This window comes from Perca flavescens, chromosome 16 (genome assembly GCF_004354835.1).
Source record: "Perca flavescens isolate YP-PL-M2 chromosome 16, PFLA_1.0, whole genome shotgun sequence".
NCBI lineage: Eukaryota > Metazoa > Chordata > Actinopteri > Perciformes > Percidae > Perca > Perca flavescens.
The window spans coordinates 9929915-9954538 of NC_041346.1; the positions used below are offsets into that span (position 1 = coordinate 9929915).

The window sequence follows — 24624 nt, forward strand, 5'->3', positions numbered from 1 at the left end:
ATTGCAACTGAAAAGTGAAACGTGTGAACTTGTTCATTACAAGGTTGAACATCCATTATAGGTACTAAGTTGTGTATGAATGTGCACTGTAACTGCCCTTTATGTTCACCAGAGTGTCTCTGAAACAGCGCACACCTCCACAACTGTATGAGGAGATTTATGGTAATCTGCACAGAGGCGAGGCACTGGGGTAATCCCAAAGCTTATGATACTGTATGGCTTAAATGTGGATCCCTCTGCTCTGATGAGGAGTATATTTATAAACCAGGCTAATTACAATCACTCACCTGAAAACTGAAAAATAATTGCAGGGGTTGTCTTTGTTTGATCTCAAGAAGCATGCTTTGGGTGCACACCTATGACAGATTCACTAAGGGTCCTACAGAGTTTTTTGGAGGGGTTTTCTGGCCTTTATTTGATAGGATAGCGGTAGACAGGAAAGGGGGGAGAGAGAGAGGGGGCGACATGCAGCAAAGGGCAGCGGACTCGAACCCGGGCCACTGCGGTAAGGACTGAGCCTTAGTATAGTTATACAGTTTAGTACATTCTGTTTACCTGTTGGTTGAAGAAAGTGAAGGGGGTTAGCCTCGGAGCTAGCCGCAACTTCAACAAAAGAAAATAATTATTTATTTGGCATACTCGATTACGTACAGTACCGGATATGTGTTTTCTGTGGGTTTCGTCAGCATTATTGCAAATAAATATAAAGCAAGTCAATCAAATCAGCCCACTCTGTATAAGTTACAGATCATTGGATTATGACAATAGAGCAGTTCCAGCTTTTATCTTCTTACCTTGACTGTAAAATTGTTCTCAAGCTCCTACGTGCAGTTACAGCAATTTATTTATTACATCTTTCCACACACCCACTGTGTTCAGAAGGAAAGCTTGACAGTTACAACAGTGTAAGTTTACTTACATGATAAGCCTGATTGTGCTGTATTAGAATTTTAGGTAGCATATAAGCAATTTTAAAAAGGCAAAGGCAAAGCACAAACCAGTATTGTGAGATCAAAATTGATTTCTGGATGTCATGATCCACAACTGAAAGCTGTTTTATTCTGCCTCATTGAGATGTTTGTGCTAGCAGTCTGTATGCATATGTTTTTTAAGACAGCAGCTAATAAAGCAATCAGAGACTGGCAGTGCATTTCAATTTCCTTAAATTGCATCCCCGGCTCCTCCACTTGCCTCCCTTCCTCGTGCCTTAGTCCCTCCCACTGAGGACACACGGGAGAGAGAGGAACTGAGCATATGTGTTTCAGAGGGATGACACGTCCTTTCCTCTGAAGCGTAACATGAATTCATCAGCTGTATGGGCCGAGTTAGCAACAGCTTTTAGCTGCACGGCTTCCGGGAAGGCTGCTCTCGTGTATCCTTGCCTATAGCTCCTCGATGATCCCTCCTCGATGCTTGGTCCTCGGGGTAGAAATAAGGGATTTAAGACGGCCTTCACTGGTGAGGGACAGAACACCTTCCGGTTCAGCCGAGGACCGAGGAGCTATTAAATTAATTGGTGCGAAACCAATGTTAAATCTAAAGTCCGTTAGGCTGCTATTCATGCAGAAAGCTTTGACTCCTTTCATGAATTTAGAAATTTCACTTATTCAATTTCAACTGTGACTAATGTCTCCATGGCCGGGCAGAGAGGTTTGATTTTCTTCCCCAAAATGTTTGCTGAGGAACATTCAATTTTGTACCACGAGATTAGCCACAGCTTGATTTAGCCAACTCCACTGTCATCCAGAAACTATTAAAAACACATAAAACAATGTGGTTTTGTAAACACAGAACCAGGTCTCTGAGCATGCTCAGCCACATCTGCCCAATACTGAGCTTCTCTCCAGAAATCCCAAATGTAGTAGACTTTTCTCAGGTTAAACAAATCTGACAGTATGCATGAAAAAAAGGACCACAATCTCTGTGTACTGTGTATTGCTTGATATGTGACCTCGCCAGAGATCGCAAATCCTGCTTTAACTCCAAACATTGAAGTTTGTGCGGAGTAAAGCCATTATAGTCAGTGTTTGATTTTCGGCCAGGTTTTGCAAAATTCAATTATGTTTATTTTTGAGATTCAGGCATTGACAGGAGAAGTTCTTATGGGAGAAGAGTGTTTGAGAACTGAATTTTGTTTTCTAATTCTGCTAAGAAAATTGATATTGTGAATATTTACATTCCTAATTGATCTGTAGTTCCAAATACAGATATGTTCCAAACCTGTCATTTATGTATAATCCATTTGAAGCTGCTGCCATGCTCTATGCTAAATATAATATAGTATGTCATAAACAAATTCACATTATGGCATACCCATTTATTTTGGGACCAGAAAAGGTTTAAGAGACTCAGGCTTAGGCGGTGGAATGTACAGCCATGCGCCTGCTATTAGTCATACATCTGGCACCAATATGCAGCTTGACTGCACTTCGCCACAAAACAAAAGCGGTGTTCTGATTCTCACTTCAAGCGCTGCAAGTATTTCTGTAGCAATCAGTGTCTCTCTCTCTCTACGTAACCATAATCCAAATCTCATCATCTCAAAAACAATCTCTCCTTTTCAACATCACTGACAGGTTTCCACGGTAGTTTGTTGCAGGTGGGGGTTCTACACTGTTGCTTATTTCAGGCGTTTAATAATTGAGAAGCTGTCGAAGCTTGGTTTAGTTTGATGAAAGTGTCATATTGTTGGCCGGCAAAGCTCGTTGTGCCTTTCATTATGGGTCTGTGCAGCGGCAGCAGTCTCTGTGGATGGCAATGTGAAAGAACAAAAGGAAACGCAACACATTTACCCTGCTGTGGTTAGGATTCAATGAGGTATCATCAAGACCAGCATAAAATGGTGTCAGAGCCCAGCAGGAACCGTACACTGTCTCTTTCACTTTGCGGCTGAAAACATACTCTTAACCTAAAACCCCACGCAAACCCAGGCAGGTGTAATTTACTCTGGCTGATTGTACTTCTGCTCGAGTTGAAGTTGGATGCAGCTATGCTGGGAGTTTGTTGAGATCACCAAAATCAATTCACTAATGCCACATTCACATCATATTGTACAGAATGCAAATGTGTGCAGTTGAATGGAAAATACAGTTTGTGTCACCTCGAGTAGGAGTTATTGGGAATATCTGACAGCTACAATATGTCGTATTGGAGAAAAGAACTACAGAAGTGTGAACAAACTGGTACCAAAATGACTGCTCTGGCAAATCCAACACTATCTATATATATATATATATATATATATATATATATATATATATATATATATATATATATATATATATATATATATATATATATATATATATAGACTATACTGTTTATATTTGGTAAGGCTGAATACTTTTCAAATTGCCAGAAATGCAATTTAAATTGTAACTTCCATAACTAATAGTGCCTTAACAAGTCTGGGTGAGAGAAAAAGGTGATTCAAATAAGACTTAAAATTCTTGTCATCTACAATTCTAAATCAAGTCATAGATTCCAAAGTTGGCATAGTTTATCTTTAAAGAAAGCCAGTGTTTGGGCACATTTTGGATTTAAGAACTTTAGCTCTAGCTTTGCTAGATGAAAGTACATCATCACCCAAAGACAAATGTTAAACAGTGGATCATTAAACTCCAGCACTAAGAAACGAGGCAGCCAGTCATCACACATTGCACCACTTCAAAATTCAGCCAACCATGATTAGGCAAAGAAAATAATTAATTTTTACAGAACTGCGTCCATACATGATGGATTTCCCTGAAACTAGCCTTGCAGCACAGAGGGTATTCTTCACTCAGGGTTGTGTCCAGGGAGTGGCCTGGGGGGCATGGGCAAAACCACTCCAGGCTATATCACTCTCCAAAGTTAGGCAACATTTTGCAAGTGAAAAACTGACATCGCCATTTTCAAAGGGGTCCCTTGACCTCTTGCCTCGCCCATGAGTCTCCCCTTTACAGAAATGCACACTTTGTGCTAATCTCACCATGATTTTGGCAAAAAGCGCATGCATGCATGTGCTATTTTCACCAATTTTTAAAATGGTATATTTGAATATTTCTGCATACTGGAGTCCCTAAACACACTTTTTGCATAAATTGGGTAAGACTGGAAGGCTGAGACTCTTGTGGATTCAATGAGCCCAGTTGTATTCATGTGTGGTGATGTTAGTCCCCATAGTAGTTATTTTATCGTAGTGTAGGCAAAGCAAGTGAAAATACACGTGGGGGATCCTTGTTTAGGAGCTTTAAAATACACCAAATATACAACTAGTGGTACACTATATAATAGTTGCAATATAAACGACACTATTCTATCCACTACTCAATTTTCTATAAAATGACTGGTTACTAGTTAGAGGTTCACTCTGTGTTTTTCCCTTTTTCAAGCAAATACTCTTCACAAACTGTAGATTCTTCTTTCATGATCTGATAAAACACAGTAGGATGTGCTTTTGAACTGATAAACTAGGTTAGTAGATAAAAAAAGAATTGTGTTGTTTTCAGACAAAAATCTCCTTAGAAAGTCATGGCTGCATTGGGAGTTGTGGGAAAAAAAACACATTACATAGCATAGTTATCTTGAGCGATATAAACTGTATTTCAACCACAATTACACTAAAGTTTGGTGTTATTGCTTTTAGTAAAAACATGTCTGTCATGTGCAAAGCCTAAATGGCACATTTTCCTCTTACAAATGAAGCTTATTGTAAAAGGTTTTGATTAAAGACTGCATTCTAACTTCTTCTTCTTCTTCTAATATTTTGTTTTGTTTGGATGATAACATATATAGTGGCATTTTTTTGTTGTTGCTGTGAGTGGGGAAAAAATGGTTGCAAAGAAAACCTAATTAACCAACGAGTCCTCCAAAGTAAACGATAGTAACATATTGTAACTCCAGATTCTATGAGTATAGGCATAGCCCTAAGAGCTGTTGCTATTGGGTTTATCCCTCGCGCATGCACAGTCGTGAAGATTTATTTCGCGCCCTTGTGCCCTGCACGGGCCTCTCTTACGTCCGCAGTTACTGTATATTTATTTATTTAATTTATTTAACAGGGACGATGCTCATTAATCAACAGCAAAGCAACTGTAAATGAGCCAGTTTGCCAGTTAATGAAGTTTACTGTGCGTAAAACATACTGAGATAACATGCGCAGAGGGCAGACTCGGTGAGACGCTTATTCCGCTTCTCTGTTATGAGGCGGAGGAAAGGAACCCTCAAGGTGAGAAATTCTCTGCCGAAAATAGTTTGTTTTGACTTTCGGAATGAATGAAAGATTTTGCTCTAAAGTAGCCGAGCTCCCGTCACTCTCTAATAGAAAAGCAGGACGGTGAGACCAACAGCGCGCATAAGTCACCTAGCCGACGTCAAGTCTATGAGGAGCGATGTTGTCAGGAACAACATTCTGAGCGAGATTTGTGCCAAATGCTCAAAACCCCCGGGGAACCCCCGAGCCCGGAGCACTGGGATTAAATCCCATTAAGATGCACAAGAACGCACAACAGGTTTCTGTCGTCTGATCCCCTTCAACAAACACTTGACTGAGGAATGCGCATCTCTTTGTGGCGAGGTCGAAAAAGGCCGCAACATACGCTTTAAAAACGTAGCCAAATCATTATCCAGTAGTGTCTGAGGGTAGGTTAACACGAGAGGCAGAAGACGCAAGGTGGTGTCCGAGCCTTTCTTCACACGGTGCGGACCGCCGTCAAGCGTAACACGCTGAATGAATAAGGCCGCTAGTCATTCTGTGACTTAAGATCCGTGTATTCACATACAGCATATTGGCTCACACATTGGGCTCTGCTGTTACAGATCAACATACCCGAATGAACTACAGGGTGGAACTGTTTCCTAAGTAGCGCAACGAGACCCTAACCTGTCCAAGCGCTCCCTTTCAGCGGCCAGGGCAACAGCCGTTGGCTTATCACTGCGTGGTGGGAGATCGCACAGTCCAGCTTCGACAGTCCGTCCCCGTGCCATATGGAAGCTGTCATGATGTCGCCCCCCCCCGAATCGGGGGAGGAGGGTGGTATGGTGGAACTGGAGCTGGAGCCGGGGCTTGGGGAGGCGCAGCCACAGCCTGCGGGGCGGCGTCTCCTCGAGCTGACATCTTGGTGCCGCTGTTTTGGCCTAGGCGCCACTCTCTAGGAGGTGTGTTTCCGCATCCCCTCCACTACCGATAGCTTGTGTTGTCCAAACAACCCACCAGGGGCAATGGGACCGTCCAAGAGCACACGTCTGCTATTGGCTGGGAGTTGTGACATGTGCAGCCAGATGTCGATATACGCACACAGGTGAGCGCGGTCAGTGAAGCGGGCATGGAATCTGTTTCCGTGTCGCCTTGGACCCTGGTGAACAGTGCATAGCGGTATACTGGCACAGTCTTTCTCCCGGGTTTCGGAGAATCTTACTCAGCATTCCCACAAGTCAAGAACAAAAACCTTAGCGGTGGGCAGGGAGCCCACCTGATGCGGAGGAGAAAGCCCCTGATGCGGTGCTCCCCTTCTGGGACGGAGACAGCCGCAGTGGCGGGGCTCCGTAATCCTCTTCTGTTTCGAGCTCCAGTTCTTCAGGGAGGAGGGAGAGCCGGTGCCGGCTAGAGAACCGTTTCTTGGGGGGATCCAAGTCAGCAGACTCTTGCCTGCGCAAGAAATCCCCTACCCAGGATGTCTGGGTGGGTATCCTTACCTTACTTGACTGTCCGCCCGGCCGCCATCGTCTACTGCTGGCAACCGTCGGGGTGCCAGCCCGGCAAACGGGGCCAAGGCGCGCCTCGCAGCTCGGGTGGAGATCTGGCGGCAGGATGTAGCTGGTCCACCAATCGGTACACAGGCGGACACCACTGTTCTTTGAAGTCTTCAAATCGCTTGTCGCTGAAGAAAAATAGGGAGCATATCTCTGGTCTCGCAGCTGTAATATACCGTAACTGTAGGCGTAAGAGAGGCCTGTTCAGCCTATACGAAATAGAACTGCAAAATACGTGATTTGGAACTGTCCTCCAGAATGGCACATACTTTAAAAGCTATCGGCAGGATGATGTTGGAAGATTTTCTGATGCCGAGAATGAATCGATGAATTATCAGAGACTGAGATGATGCCATATAAGATCTTCATTTCATTAACCAAGATCTGAGTTCAAGTCTGCAGACAAAAACTAAAACTTAGTGCGCAGTGCAACAACATTATTAACTGTAAAGATTGCTAAAACACACGTCATCCTCCTCCTCCCAGCCTACAGCTGTCGGAAATCGTATAATTTAAGGACAAAAAACAGTTCTGGAAATAGGTTGTTGCTTTCGTCTCATATCCTGTTATTGCATCCTTCTATGGTATGACTTATTTGGAAAGACTTTCTCAATCTGATATACAGTATTAGATTTCCTGGCAATTTACTGGTTAGATGATTGAAATTGAACTACAGCTTGTACAACTGTAAAAGGACTAGTAAATGGATGGAAAGACTTTCATGGCATAAACCATTACTATAACAGCCTAAGAAATCAGCACTAGGTAACTTTTTTTTTCTGTCTCTCATAAGAAACAATGATAAGCTCGCACTAGGAAGTTCACAGTCTCTCTCTGGTCTTTTCCTCACACAGTCCCTGCCTCTTGGAGATACTGAGTCTCCCCCCTCCTTCCCCCCTCCCCTCCCCTCAGACAGCTTTAAAGAGAGAAGGATGTCACACAGCCAGCCACAGCGCTCACTTTGCATATCCCCTGGCTAATTTCCCCTCCAGTTGCGTTCCACTTGATCGGCGTTCCTCCAAAAAGCATTTAGAAGAACACTTTCATTTTATGCTGCCTTTCCCCTTTACCTCATCAGTTTTAAGGAACCATTAAGAGCTTAAGTGCAAACAGGCGTGTGCCGCGAGAGAGATCTCAATGAATATACAGTAGGTCTAATATTCCAGATTTCACTTGTCATTTGCTTTCCCTTCCAGGCACAGAAACAGCAGCTTTTAATGTGTGCATCATGAAATCCTCTCTGGCCTTAAATTATTAAATTCATCATTTCTGTGATCAAGCAACATGGAGTTTTAAAAGATTTAATTATTAAGAGGTTTTTATAGTTAATAGAAAGCTTTATATTTCTGTTCAATGCTCATTATTTTACACTCGAGTGGGGGCGAGATCATACTGATCTTAATAAATGAACGGCTATACTGGAAACGGGGGGCTAATGAGAGCAAGATGTATGTTTTTCTCTGCTTGGCGTGTTTTTCTGGTTGACAAAACAGAGAAACACTGATAAACACCTTCTTTTTTTTATCATCATATCGAAATGCGGATGGTAAAATAAAAAAAAAAACGTCCTCTTGGTGAGAAGCGCTTCCACTTATCCAGTGCAACAACCTCTTAAATATCTCACAGGGACAATTTCATGCCCTCTTCCCTCGATTGCCGGGTCACCCTCAAAAGAACTTCTCCCTGCAGAGGCTGTACTGGATGATGATGCATGTACTGAAATGGTGTAAACGTGGCTCTTCACCCCAGGCGCTCTTCCCTATTGCACATGCAGAAATACAGTCATACGTACTCAACGCAAACCCCAATGAACCGTGTATTATTAGCTGCATCTGGAGCTTGGCCCTACAGCAAAGACAAATAGGGATGCTCTGTTTTCCTGGATATCACAACAAAAACGTAGAGAGAGAAGATTCTACAGCAGATCTTTCAAAGTGTGTGTATGCATGTGTGTTTGTGCCTCAGATCGAAGAAAGGGGAGAAGAGCTCAGTGGCACCTTAAATAAAAAGTTCCACCCCCTCTATTGCCCTTAATTTTATAATGTCTTACCCCCCTACACACACCTTTTTCCTCTTGCCACAGGCTTTGGCAGCCCCTGCATGCTTTATCCTTCGATAACAGAAGCATCAACCCACCCACCTTCACTTGTTCTGTCAAAAACCCACAAATGTCTCATTCTTCCACAGTCTTTATAACTGCTAAGCTGGCACGAATACATAACCGAATAATAAGTGGCTAGCTGTCTCATGGCAGTACTACACTGCACAGTGTTGAGTGTAATTAAAGTCAACAACACTCCTGCATGCATACACACACTCACACAGTAGCTTTACAAAGTGCATTCCTGCAACGTTTCACATAGGAAGTAGTAAATGTGTAAAATAGCGCTCAATTTATTGAATAACTGATGAGTTCATCACACACAAAATTAATCGTAAATACATGCACATGTGTATGTTGAAAGAATTATCAGTTGCTGTTATCGGTCCTCCTGTCTAGACTGTCAAGGGATAGATAATAAATGGCAACCGATAAATATAAAGGGCTGGTAAATATATTGTAATTTGTATGTCCTCCTCGTCTCCAAAGCTGAACATTGCTGTTGTCCTTTCTCAGCGGTGACGTAAAACACATCACGCTAGCTGCTGCACATAATGACGCAGGACTACACCATTTTGTAAACATAGCCATACTGAAAAATACAGAGAGAGTGTTGTGCAGCTAATAGTCTTAATTAATAATAATAATAATAATAAATTGAATTTGTATAGCGCTTTTTTTTATAGCTTTGTGTCAACTCATCTGGCAATGGCTTGAATGTAACAGACGTTCATTTACATGAAATAGTTGCCACTATAGCTTTAACCATCTCACAACCCCTCAGATTAAACCCTTGGAGGAGTTCTGCAATCCAGGTTGGGAACCACTGAACTAAATGATTCATATTTAAAAAATATATCCTTAGTTAGAGCCTTAGTGTAACATTCTATTCCTGCAGGGAATGAACATACTGTACACCCCTATCAGCCCAATTTTCTTATTTAACCTTCCCTTGTAGCACCTTTGATTCCTCGTTTGCAGTTCACTCTGCAACTGTGTGCCAACTGAGTTCAGACGATGAATGAAAATAAAGCCTGCAGGGAATCGGTGGGAATCAAAAGAGGAAAGAGAGAGGCACTAGCCATTCCAAGTGATATTTATATCATTATGAGGTTGGCGGCTAATGTGCAATCAAGCAAGGAGCGGCATAAATTCACCTTTATGCAGAGAGAGCGTGGCTACAGCTCTTTTAGGAGGCTTACAGCAGTGACCAGTTTACTCTAAGGATTGAGACAAGGCTCTCTCTGTTAACCTTTCATACATTTGACAATATGAGCCCATTAGTAGTGTATACTGTAATTTGGTGCACTTCATTGTGTTATGCCCCAAGGCATATTAGGTAAACATTTAATTCAAATTAGAAAATATCAATTTGGAACCATTGTTTTTTTCAGGAATGCTTCATTCTAAGTTGCCAATATTATCCGAAACATATATTGTACAACATTGTCTATATTTTATATGCTTGACTTTTTGTTGCTCTTGTCAAATTAATATTAATTTCACAAGGCTCTGGCTTGTTTTCTGAAAATGATTGAATTATTAAAGTGTGGTTTTCAGAAGGGAGTAGTGACATTTGTGGAGATCACATATTTTTGAATGGTGCCCGATATACATACTGTTTGCTGGAATCAGGCAGCAGCAACGGCCGCCTATGGAGGCCACTCCTTTTTGGAGAACAGAGTAATGCAGCCTAAAGTTGCTTTTCTACTTAGAGTGAAAGATCAAAAAGCTTAATTTGTTTGCCATTGTAACAGAGGGAGACAAATGTGGAGAGTTTGGTTTCTCTTCTGAAGTTCAGACCATCAGCTAGACCATTTTTTTCATTTAGTTTCCATGAAAACAGCCTGATTATCATGTGTTATCAAACATTCATTAAGTGTTTATACCCTAACTTATGAATGCTAGAAATATCTTTCTATTGGGTAATAAGAGCACTATAGAGTTTTAAAGTGTGTTATAAACCATGTATTAATTGTTCATATACTGCTTATAAATTCCATGACAGGGTTCAAATAAAGTGATAATAGATTAGATTAAATTCAACGTTATTGTCATTATGCACAGTACATACCAGTGCAATGAAATCCAGTTTAGCATCTAACCACACAGTAGCAATAATAAATAAAGATCATCTAATATAATGAATAATAGACCAATATGGTGATAGAAAGAAGTGAGGCAACTGGCAGCTTTGATATGTCAGTATGTGACTAATATATAAGACCTAATAAATAGTATACAGTTAGTATGGTCTGGTTGTGTTATATGTATACTCTAGTGGTGAGGTTGGCTACATTCTTTTACAAAACTGCTTGAAATTCACTCTGTGATGGTGAATCCTTGACTTGGAGTTGATGTTACCAATTATGGAGTATTATCTAGCCCTGGTTATTTTGCCACAGTTTATTAGACGGATTAAATATATATTTTTTTTTTACATAATTCCACCAAATGGATTCCCTGTGTCCTTTTAATCAGGTCTTTTGAAAACTAATGACGTGAGAAAACCCTTTAGGATGTTACCCATTATGAACTTTACAGCCTGTTGCTCCACACAAGGCGCACATATGCCAACACAACACCATGCAGGGGCTCTCCACTTACATAGCAAACACATCTAGATTAGTGTTCGAGGGCCAGTCTGAGGCTGTAAACTGCAGACCTACTTGGGGAAGGAAGTAGCGCTGGAACTTGTGTGCAGAAATACGTTTAGTACACGTAATGACATAATGATTTTGCTGTAATTTTGTTGTCCTTCTTGGCGGTGGTGTAAAACACATCACTCGAGCTGCTCCGCATGAAAGTCGCCGGACGTAAAGTTCATACCCATTATGAACTGTATAGCCTGTTACTCCACAAAAGGCGCACATATGCTAACACAACATCATGCAGGGGCTTTCCACTTACATAGCAAACACCTGTAAACTGCAGACCTACTTGGGTCTTTCAGGCTTTTCCATTGTAATAAACTGGGATTGGTCCACATCCTGATAGTGTTTTTATACCAGGGCGCTTGAAAAAGGTCAAGGTATCACATTCGGTATCATGATATCATTTGGATTCCATTTTTTGTTAAATGTCACATTACACCAGCTATTTAATAGCAGCTAAGTATGACACTGTCACTAGTAGTTGCAGTAGGAGTGCTAATTGCACAATTGCACCCTCTGGCAAGTGTCAACAGCCACTCCAGTGGGAAGGGCAGGGAAATGAAAAAGATGTCTCCTGCAGCTATTTGGTAGTTGTTCAGGGTCACATCCTATTAAATCAGGGACAGCTGAGTCACAGCTGATTCGGAACATGTGAACAATATTTGCATGAAGAACCTTTAACAAAGGATAGGAAGACAACAAACCCATGCCTTTTAGTTTCCACTGGTGTCCAAAGACACTAAACACTGGCTCTGCTTCAGACAGTAATGTCATTGTATGAAACCACGAAACAGTGAAGCATCTCCCCTGAGCCACATTGTAGTGTTTAGCAGTGTGACTGCTTAGGGAGGGAAACTGTTAATCATTCTGGTAGTCCTTGCTTGGAATGATGTGGATCTTCTTCCTGAGGGTTAGGAGGTCAATCAAGTGATGAGCTGGATGTGATTGGTCTCTGATGCTGCTGTCAGAACGGCACAGGAGGTGTAGATGGTGGTGATGTCAGGCAACATGGCCCTGATGATTTTCCTAGCAGTCTTTATTACATCCTAAAGAGATTGCTGCTCTGCCTCAGTGCAACTGGTGAACCACACTTTCAATGGCACGGTGGCAATAATTTACCAAAAGCTTCTGCGGCAGTTTTACCTTCTTTAGTTTTCTCGAGTAGAAGAGGCGCTGTTGAGCTTTTCCAATCTTTGAGGGGGTATTGGTGCTCCAGGACATATCCTCAGTCGTTGCCATTCCCAGGAACTTGAAGTTGGCGACCTGCACCACTGCATCGCCATTTGTGTAAAGTGGGGAGTGGTAGGCTGACTTCTTTGGTCTTTTTGATGTTCAGAGCCAGATTGTGACTGTTACACCATACTGCCAGTTTTTGTACTTCATCATAGCGGGGTTCGGTCTGAAATAAAGGGTTAAGGCTAGAAGGGAGACAGCTACGGTGACAACAGTTGACTTAGGTACCAAACAAGGTTATAATTGATGTAATCGAACGGAATAACGAAAACGAACGAAATAACGAAAACTAGGTGGGAAAAAACATCGTTGTCAACTGAAATAAAAAAAACAAAACAAGGTAAGGTACAAAACTGTAATGTCTGTTTGCAAAACTAACTAAATTAAAATAAAATTATCAAATAAATGTCCTTAGTTTTTGTCTTTGTCAATGTCTTTCATAGAACAGATTGCGTTATATCTTTCAGAGTTGACATTTCCGACCATAGACCTGTTTTATACAGTCTATGCCGTAGACATATAGTTTCCGACTGGGAACCCGGAAATTCTGACATTCTATGTCAAATTGAACACAACATACTCCATGCCCCTCTCCTGGCATCATGGCAGTACCAAAAGTCGGAAGAGAGCGGCAGAGACACCTATTTGATTAGTGCCTTGCAGTGGAAGGTGGTAAAATATGTGGACAATTTATTAAAGGGAAAAATCCCACATATTTGAAAGTACATTTGAGAAGCGTGCACAACGAGGCTAACCTAGCTTACCTTAGCAAAGGCCCCTTCCCCCGAAACAGAAGCTAACCCCGGTACAGGGCGTGGATGTATGGGTACAGGGCCAGGCAGCATGACGGAGACAACAGCAGGACAGAGAACACTCCAGGAGGGCTTTCACCTGCGCTTTCAAGTTTTCATAGTTTCTGGTTAGTAAATACACAAGAACACCACAAGCGGGAGGAACCATGGGTTAATACCGGTATGTGTATTGATACTGGGATGTCTACACAACTGTGTGAGTCAACTGACTTCAAAAAGTTCACCACTTTACTGGAACCAAAGTTCAAAACACCTGTTTGTGTATGTCTTCTTTAGTCTATTGGCTATTTAGGTTTTTTCCTGGCACACGACACATTTTGCACTTACTGCGGAGTCTTGTGTAGACTGTTTACATATTTGTAAACTTGTACTTGCAGCATTGTCGGGTGGTTTGCCCGTTCGAAGCATTCTCGAGAATCACTCATCCAATGGTAAATGGTAATCATACTGCATTTATATAGCGCCTCTTTACAATTTGGCTCTCATTCACCCATTCACATACAGTACACCGATGGTAGTGGAGCTGCCATGCTAGGCGTCGGCCCACTACATGACGCGCCTGTAGGCTTGCTGCTGCTCCTCTGTCAGAAGTGACGGAGAGAGAGAGAAAGAGCTCCTGCTCGCCGAACAATACTGCCGTCTCTCTTCTACAGAAAGTCGCTAGATTTGTTGCTAGTCACTTCAAAGTAGCTGCTGGGGTATGAAAAGTCGCTATATCTTTATCTATATCTTAATTCCTTGATTTGTAGTTGGATTAATTATTCAAACTAAAGATATAAAAGCTAACTAAACATGCTTGTCCCTTTGGCCAGAAAACTAAAAACTAGAGGCCCATTAGCGGAAAGATTAAACTGTGTTTATGTTGGATTAATAAGAGCGCTTAGCCAGAGGCCTGTTGTATTTGGATGCATTTAGATTCCCACAGCATGCCTTCACCATCCCTTAGAGACATGTAATTTTGTATGATACGAGTTTTAGGGTGCCATGTTTTATCCCTTCCTATCATGAACATTTAGCCCTGACATTACACAACACATTAAAAGTGGCATCTATTTCTGCAATACTGAGATGCAAATAATACGTCATCAAATAGAGAGACAGTTTCATGAAATAAATGATAGATTCCAACCCTGATCCCTACCTGTCCAATAGAAATCTTTTGACGAGCAGCCTTTTGATTAAAAGGTCAGGGCCGTTTCAGATACGAGGGTGGGTAATTGTAACGCTCTCCTCCTCTTTTAACAACTACCACAAACACCACTGAATGAGGCAGTATTCACTCTGAGCCTGGTCCCTTGTCATTTCACAGCAAATGCACGATTGTGATTAAATGCAGATGCCTTGTGTACAACAACAAAAATCTGGAGTGAAAGGATCACATGAATGGGATGAGTAAATACAGGTTGAATCGGAAAAAAATTGACATTTTTGAATACAGATTAGATGTAATGCACTTTGATTTACACTGAGCCACATATATGTGTCTCCATCAGCCAGATCCCAAATATATTTCATGCAATCCGCCTTGATTTTTCAGGGATACATGCGAACTAGGGTTGGTGGTAATGCACCTGAAACTGTTTGGTTATTACCGAAACTGCATAAAGAATAACATCTGCACTTTAGCAGTTGAGCTAGTGTTGGCAGCTATTTATAGACCAACGTATGAATGAAACCTATTTATAAACTACGTGTGAAACAAAAGATTGATCAGTTTAACCCTTAACTTAAACCAAAGTTTATGATTCCCATAAGCTCAACCCCAACGTAAAAGCAAAATAACGTTTTAGCCTACTTTTGTTTTTACATAACATACAGGGAGGTGGTATGCCAAACTCCTTACCTAATTTTTCTCTTTGGGACAATTTTATGAGTCTGTAGCAAGACTCATACAGCCAGCAAAGCATCCGCAACTATTGCTGAATGACTCCCAAAAAGTTCTCAACATGTTGAAGTGAACAGGAAAGTTTACTTCAAAATGTTGAAGTCACAAAATCTAAACATCTGACACTAAAGAACTAAAAAGGTTGCATGGTTAAAAGTAACTAGCTTTGGCTGACAGGTACAGAACACAGTGGAAGGTACCAACCTTACATTTCAAAATATCATTATGAATAATTATTACAGCTGCAGTAAACATAATGGTATTTGACTTTAGTCAAGTATTAAGTTCACCACAGGTCAATTCACAATTAATTGAACACACAACGCGTGGACAAAATTTTTTACTTTCTAACTTAATAAAAAGTATTTCATTTTAAATGTTGCCCATTCACCCACACTTTATCCATATGTTTTACTTTATCTACAGCCAGCTTTAACAATGCCATTAAAAAGCTATCCGTGTACAGAATGTTCCAATCACCAACAATCAAAATTCATTAATGAAGACACTGAATATAAAATATATAAGCTACACCAGCATTGCATTGTGAATAAACAATGACCTGTTTGAAAGGCTTAAAGGTCCAATATGTAATATTTGTACTGTAATAAATCCAAAAATGACACCAATGCCTCATCAGATATTAAGGAAACATGTTAAACTGAAATACTAGATTTTCTGACAACAATGCTAATGTCAGTATTTTTTTTTTTTTAAATTTACATTCCGTGACGGAATTTCTGTTTATGTTTTGATCTGTGTGTTGTTATCAACGGCCCAGTTTGACAGGCAGGCCGGGTTGCAGATATACCTGTAAAAACATAAACCCAGCGCGCTACAGCTGTAACGGTAGTACAGCCATGAAAGCAGCAGACAAACGAACAGCATCAACGGAGATAGATTCTACATGACATAAAAAAAAGAAAACAGCATTTTTCTAACAGTTGCGTGACCAGAGACGTAACAACTCCCTGGTAAATATTGGAGATGTATTTGAAAGATGGAGACAGCTTAGATCCCAAAAGGACGCAGAGTTGGCTTATTTTCTCCTGAACAGGTAAGCATTAGCTTCAGGCTAATTTATCACAGCTACTAGGGACGGGCATTTTTTGTCATTTCAACATTTGTGTACTCACATTGAATTATATAGCTAGAGTACCCGAGTTGGTTACTCGCAAAAACAATTGAGACAGCCAGTAAAGTGATCCCGACTGGTCCTGGCTAACGCCGCCATGCTAACCCTGCTAACGTTACCGGGAGGACCAGGCATGCAGCCCATGGCTGTTTACAACGTGTAGTTCAGCAGCTGGAGCCGACAACGGTGAGTTATTTTAAGCCACGAGAGGGGGGCTGTAAATCGGAAAGAGAGGACTGTGAGTTTGCAGTGTGTTTAGCGATTGTTGCTTTAATTCTAAGCCAATGAAGTGTGTTCCGTCGGCAAGGTAGTGGTATTTTTAGCGTTTCGTATTGTAATTCTAAGCCGAGGAAGTGTGCCTGACTGGCGTGTGGAGAGGACAGTGAGGTTGTTGTGTTTTTAGCGGTTCATACTGTAATTTTAAGTTGAAAAAGTGTGTCTGTCAGTTGGTTACAGAGCTCCACGTGAGCACGGGCTTTTATGACTGTCAATATAGCCAGCATCTACCGTTAGCTACTCCGCTGTGCTATGGAGTAATGTCTGGTTATGTGAGAAAAGCGTCTAGCAACATTGTTGTGAATTCTGCGGTCTCAGCCTGGCAACCCTCGTGAACTTCGAGTCTGAGCAGGAGGGGGCGGGGGAAACGACGCTCCAGTATTTTGAATTGGTAGTGCAGTAACTATTTTAACTGCTAGCTGCCAGTATTACATACAATATTACATATTGCACCTTTAATTTGAGTTGACTGATTTCCATTTTAGTTTTAATAAAATTGTACCAATATTTGTCCAAACTGAATATTGTTAATCACCTAAAAGCTTTTGATCATGATCATAACAATGGGTCCATACATCTTTTGTTGTACTGATGCTAAAAATGCCCTCCTGTAACCAGTGGTCAAAATACTGTCCATTAGAAATAATGGAATAGTGAAAAATGATTCTATTATACTTATTCATATTCAAATGCATTGTATCACATTAGGTGAGGCCTGAACAGGATTTAATTAAGTGCAGATTTTGATTCCATACAAAGATATTTACGGAGTCAGTGTCAAAAGGAAAGATGCAAATTCCCAAATAAGTGAAATTTCCTCACATCATCATCAACTATTTTGTACCATGGATCACAAACTGAGAAGACTTGCTGCTGCACATTTTGACACTATTCTATATGAAGTCGTGAACTAACAGTGTGCCATTGGTAATAATGAGTTATTAATGCTTATGAAATGTTGAATCATTGATTTTCTGTGGCAACATAAATAATACACATGCACTCTAATGTAGAGTGACTTTTACTTTCCCCGATTAGCTTTTGGGGTTATTTCATACAGCAAGTCATTATGGTCTGTCAAAGACTTATCAGTCCAATGTAAAAATAAAAGTCATTAGAAAATAAAGTTCAGTTTTGTGGCACCTTTGCAGCTAGGAGTAATCACAGTATATTGATGCCTTATTACCTGTTCAGATATAACACATTCTTCCCAAATACAATGGAGATGGCCTTGAGTATGGACTGATTCATGTTTAACAAAACAAGCATAGAAAGCTGGTTTTGAAGCTGAGTGCTAGTTACGGAGAAGAACTCCAGAACGTTGACACGACCAAAAGCAGAACCCTTGTGTTGCTCAGTTTCCAACCAGGCCCCAGAAGACTTGGGTAAAGAAAGATATTTGAATTTCAACATTGACACAGTCTTATATTAGCACAGTGTGCATGGTAGGGTTGGGCAATATGATGATATATGCCAAGAGAAATTTGTCAACTGCCAGAGATTTTTCTAAAACAAAAAAAAATAATTTTTGTAGCCCTAGTCATGTCAAATCCATAGTTCAGTGCCTAAAAAATGTCCTTTTCAAGATAACTGCACATTTTAGAGTAAATTTAAGTGGACACCAGCCCAAGGCACACCTGTGTAATATTCACCATCCTGAAATACTGTAGCACACGTGTGAGATGGAAGGAGAATTTCTCACTAACACAGATTTAAACTAAATTATTAACAAAACTTGAGAAAAATTCAACTATTCAACGGTTTATTTGTCACATACACAAACAATATGTGTAGTGAAGTGCAATGTGGCATACTCTTAAATTCAATTCTACTGTAATTACTTTATATATCCCCTGGGGGCGATATAAAGAACGAGGAGTAGTTCTGACGACTAAATCTGGGGTAGGCAGGTTATTTTTGGCGTCGAGAGAGAGTCTATCTCACGTTTCTATTGGCAGTTCCACAAATGCAGGTACAATTGCAACTCTTGATTCAGTGGTGGAAGAATCCTGCAGAAAAAAATGCAGCATTGGCAACTACACTGCAACACAACCTCAAAAGGAAAGACGGACTTCTCAAAAAGAGAGTCTAAAAGAGAGTCTGACAACACATCCAATAAAACCTTTGTCAATATCAGCAAAACGTTTCAGAGGTATAGAGAAAAGTAGTTTAGCTTTCGGCTCTTTGTAGTCTTGAGCTTTAGCCGCAGTCGCGAGCCCTTGGATGCGGCTAGCAGAAGGCCTAACTATTGGCAACGTTTACTCTCCATTTGGAGACAAAATGGGAGTTCTTTCGGATCCACTAATTCTCTCAGCTGCATTGCCTTGCCTTTCTCGCCAAGATGTTTGTGTATGTGGAGCATGTCAGATTCTTAGTGATGTAAACTCCAATGTACCTGAAGGTGTCCACCCTCTCTACAGATTTTTCCCCAAAATCCACAACTAGCTCCTTGGTAGATGCCGTTTAGGAAGAGGTTGTTGGCCTTTCATCATAGTCCCACACAGGTCCCCCACCTCTTCCAGGTAGAACTTCAGATCATTGTTAATGCCCATCCTGATACTATAGTGTCATCAGCAAACGTGACGATGATGATGAGTTGAACCTGTTCCTGGCCACATATCTTTTTTTTTTTAAGTTTCTGCACGGCATGACTTTGATCCAAAAAGGTAGAGAACGAACAGAAAAGTTTTTAACTTCAAACGTATCTGCCAACACATTTAAATTAAACTGATAAGCAATACAAGGGCCATTGCTCATCTTAACCAAGTAACTTATTTGCATGTCCTTCAAACCTGCAGGAGAGCTATAGGGGAACAGCAAAGGAAAACGCTGAGGCTGACATGTCTTAATAATTAAGAGATGGGGAGAGTTCATAAGTTCGAGTGAGAGAGAGAGAGAAAGTCTGAGCGGGAGAGCTAAAGCGTGTGTCCTTGTGTGTAATAATGGAAGAGAGTTGGAGAACGAGGTAAAAGTTGGAAAGACACTCTTTAACATCCTGTTGTCCGTTACGCAACACTGTTCTGTATTCTTGTCTTGAATTCATGATTTCAGAGCAGATAATTACTGAAGCTTTGTGTGATGAAACCTTTTTCAAAAGTCGTTCAAGACTTTTAAAAAAAAAAAAACTGTAATCCCAGCACAGTGATGTAGTTGGCAAGCTGATATCAGCCCTTTCATGTTTAGCTAGGCTACATGTTGCCTAGCAACACAAGCAGCAGGAATTCTAAAGCACAGCAACTATTGTATTTGTGATATTTATAACAAAAGAGTTAGATAGTTAGCCAACCAACAACAACAAAAATATTATTATTTCAGGAACTGTGTATATGGTATTAGAGGGACAACACATATGATGGATGACACTGTGGCCGCGTCTTCCATTAAACCTGCAGAATGTACCGCTATGGGTTTGATGCCTTAGATGATACATGTATCCTAACAAGGGTAAGAAATGATTTCTTGCTTTATTTTTTTATGTGTTTTCTGAATTTATTGTGCACCACATGCTACATATACAGAGAGAGACTTGAAGGGGCTGCTCCTAATGCGGTCAGCCATCACCTTCATAAATCATAACGCTCAGGCACAGATAAACATGCATGTGCACGCACTTACATAAATATCCGCACACTGAGACCTCTCGGCAGGCATGTGCTCAGTTTGCTCCCAGCCACAACTCACTGGGTCAGATTTCCTCAGGGAGATCTTTGAGCTCTACCTTTACACTACGGTTTGCATCTCTTGCTTAATGCGTACACACACAAAATCACTCTCTGTTAAACTTCCAATGATCCTCTTTTAGAACAGCTTACTCTCGCTAGCCCACTTACATATGGGTCACTACAGCGGGGCTTCTAATGAAATACAGTGTGTGTTGTTCGACACAGGGATAGTGTAGAGGGTGAACACACATAAGCTGAGTTAAGCTTGTTTTTGAGCTTGTTTCTTTTCTTTCAGATACAGTAGTTACTCAACACATAATAGAGACTCAGGCATAATAGCATTATACATTTGAGTTACACAAAAATTACTCATTTTTGAAACAGCCTTTGCTAGAAGTCCATCATGGCTGGTACAACTGTAGATGTTCTTAATTTGAATTAGGTGATGAGGTCATTAAAATAAGGTGTTTAGCTTCCGTTATCTGTACAGCCAGTGATTACATGCAGGTTGTAGTAATGCGTTTGTGCTATTATATCCATACAGTTTGCTTACCATATGTTTTCCTTTATTGGTATCATGTAAATGTCTGAATGCTGTCATTGCAAAGTTTGCATTTTCAGTCTAATAAAAATAAAGTATGGCTGGAGGCAAAATATTGCACTTGCTGACAAGATTTATATATTCATACAATGATGCTCTTAGCAACAATATTAAATCGTGGTACATGTTATTTATGTATTCAAAAATAGATGGGGATGTATTTCAAAATGAGGTACACATATTTTGTGCCCTCTATTAAAGGCAGGATTTGTAACTATTTCCAATATACACTTTTTTTTAAATATATTGTTTGAAATGGTCTTTCCACCCCAACAGCAATAAATAAATTATGGGCTCTGAAAAAGCGAAAATGATCCGTCATCTGTAGCTGCTGTAATTCTGTAAAAACGCCCACCAATCACTGCCTAGCGGTTCGCTTTGAAAAAAAAACAATGAAATGCCTCCTTGGCTTGCTGTGGGTACTCAAGGAATACTTGGAATTGATTGGTGGTGATAAATATTCATGAAAAAGGACAAGTTTGTGAAGGGGCAACACAGATTTTGATAAACACGTTACACACCGGACCTTTAAACATTCGGTATGATAATATTGGGTGTTTGCTTACCGGTGAATGAGACATGGCGTAAAATGCTCTGAAACAGCGACGCAGCGGTGCTTGTGCACATCTGTGTGTGGGTCGGAGCCCCGAGGAGATGCTTCTTTCAAATCTTGCCAGCTTTTCAACATTACCAACCTTTAATGTGCCGTGTTAATAGTCCGGCCCGAATGCTGTGACCCTGATGAGAACACAATTAGAATTGTGTCAAACCATTAACAGGAAATCCATTCATTTACCTTTAATTTCCACTGAACTCTGTCTTGTTATCAAAGAGAGCATCCCAATTACTCCCAACCAACTTCTCCAGACATCTTTGTTCACGGTGGTCCATCTAACAACCAGCAACAACGTACCCATACTGCAACTTCTTCAGACAGAAATATCTTTATCTTGGTTAAATCAGAGGACTGAATATGTGTTTGTGTGTCTGAGAGAGCGAGAGCTTAAGAAAAAGTGTAAGGATCTGTGTTGCTGAGATCAAGAGCTTATACAGGCATCAGCTCCCCAGGAAGAGCATCCTTATCAATTGTTTTTCTCTAAGCAGGAATAAGCTTGGTTGTGATGCTTCGATTCGCCGTCCTTTGTCTGTATCGTATGTGGAGATTACAGCTCATCCATATCTGCCATGATCTCATTTGACAGGAGTGCGTGAATCTAAAACAGACGTGACAAATACCCACAACACATATGCACATACAGTACATGATTACAAATGAGCAGCTTTGTTCATGCATACATGCATAGATACTGGAAATGTTCTCCAGACCAAAGTTGCAGTGCGCACGTATTTCAATTGTCCCATTAACTTTTCACAAAGAATTGATGCATTCGGTCCATATTTCATTGCCTGCCTCTCTCTTTATGGTCTTTATGGAAAAAGAAGGGAGCATGAAACATCACTCAAGCGCACAGGCAACGGGGTGGGGAGATAGAACAGGGTAATTGGAGCCCTGAGTGGGGTAAGAGGCGTGTGATCCCTTTGAGAGTGGCTGGCATATGTCTGTTTCATCCAGATGTCCTAACTGAGAGCGAACTAATTACATCATGTTTTTTAGCCTGCTAATTAGCATCCTAATTAAAAACACATAAAGGCGTCAGAGGGGGTGGAAGAATGTAGGGACAGCTCTAAACATGTAACCTGCGTTCTTGAAAAGACAAGAAGTGGTCCGTTTCCCCTCTGGAATGCCTAGATAGGCAGAGGGAAACAACATTTGTGATTGTGCTCTTTTTAATGATGTTATGTTTGTTGTACATGCTATCATTTCAAAGCAATGTGGACAGACCAACACGACTCAGTTATATGTGTAAGACTCATTATTTTCACAGATATAAATTTTTTGGAGAAGCAGCAACATATAAATGTCCCTGACTATGACTGTACGTATAGTTTTACTGCATATAACTGTACAGGGAAAGTCAGCTCAAAGGATATTGTAACACACTGAAAATGTCCCCATTTAAATAAAATAAACATTTTCATTCAGAGCTTGCTGAGTTTGCTGACATTTTCAATAGAGTCCTCCCCAGAATGTTCCCTGACTATGACCATTTCAAATTTGAAGTTATTTTACTGTACAGGTTGTTTTTTAATTAAAAGGGAAAGTCACCTAAAAATATGTGTAACACATATACAATGTCCTCACATTGAAACTCTCCTAAAATCATTTCAGAGGTTTGCTGACATTTTAATGTTATCCTGTTTAAGGTGACCCTGAGTAAGACAATAGTAATTTCATATCTCACTCCAAACTATAGTGAAAGGTTGGAAGCCTTGCAAAACACAACTGTCCTTCTGAAACTCTCTAAAGTGAAAGAGTAAAATGCTGTAAAGCTCATTAAACAACCTACACCGTTTCTTTATTCTTTCACTTTGCTTTATCTAGTTTTGACATCTTTTGTGTAGTGGCAAAATTAAATCTTGTATTAAATTCACTTCTGTCAGCGGTAGGCACAATTATGGTGTGTTCTTTTTGTCTTTTAATCGCGTCAAGTAGCTTGAGTGTGACGTCACATCCATGTCGGAAAACGAATAACCACGGGTTGTTGCGTTCTTTTTGTCAAAATACTACGAGTCGGAGAAAAGATGGATTCTTGTAACATTTTTAGTAACATTTAAGATTCTATTCACCCAGTTATTGACATATTACACAAATATATTTCACAGTTTGATACATGGAAATTAAGTTTTGATTAACGTTAGGTGCTCTGCTTTCTGCTCAAGACTCGGCTTAAAGCCATGGTTGTCATATAGCAACCGAGCGTCTCTAGCCTGTCAGTCTCAGCTGCACAAGCTACAAAATAACTAATAAGGCGTTATTTAACTCCTAATAAGACTGTAGCGACATGCCTATAGGTAGCAGTATACAGTGCAGTACAGTAAAATTGTAGAAAACCACAATGTTTACTACGTGTGATGCACGACGTAGCCATCTTTGAAAGTGAACTCGGCGTCCAACTTGCTGTTCCAACTTTCCGACCTTGTTACATTACTTATTCGTTACAAACTTTACATTACTTTTTACAGTCAAAAAAACATTTTGCCCCGCAGCTACCGCTGACCCAAAAAAAACTCCTTCTCTAGCAAAACAAAAGGCACCTGCGCCATAGCTCGAACATAGAACTAGAGTAAATTAGATCTGTAACAACGCTCATAGTTGAATACAATGTACGTCAACATCAAATAACTATAATAATATAGAAACTTAAACATTAGTAAATACAAAAACTCAAAATGACCATTAGTTAGCTTTGGCTCTTACATTTTGATTCGAAACATCCTCCAAAGTATATCGAATATTCACACAAACAGAACTTCTAGTTAGGATCCCCAATATGAGTCAGTTTTCGGTTTTTGCGTATGTGTTTTTACAGAACTCTCCCTCACTGCTTTAATGTGTGGGAGAGCCTGGCTAAGATTAGTGGGAGTTTTTACCAATAATATCATCCAAGATGTTCATAGGATGTAAGAGGGCC

The 24624-nt window shown here is 40.5% G+C and overlaps 1 protein-coding gene across 1 annotated transcript in view; it reads left to right on the top strand.

Annotated features, from left to right (window-relative positions):
• The window catches only part of lrrtm4l1 (leucine rich repeat transmembrane neuronal 4 like 1), a 62189-nt gene that overhangs the window by 27826 nt on the left and 9739 nt on the right, over nucleotides 1-24624 (top strand). The window lies entirely within an intron of this gene.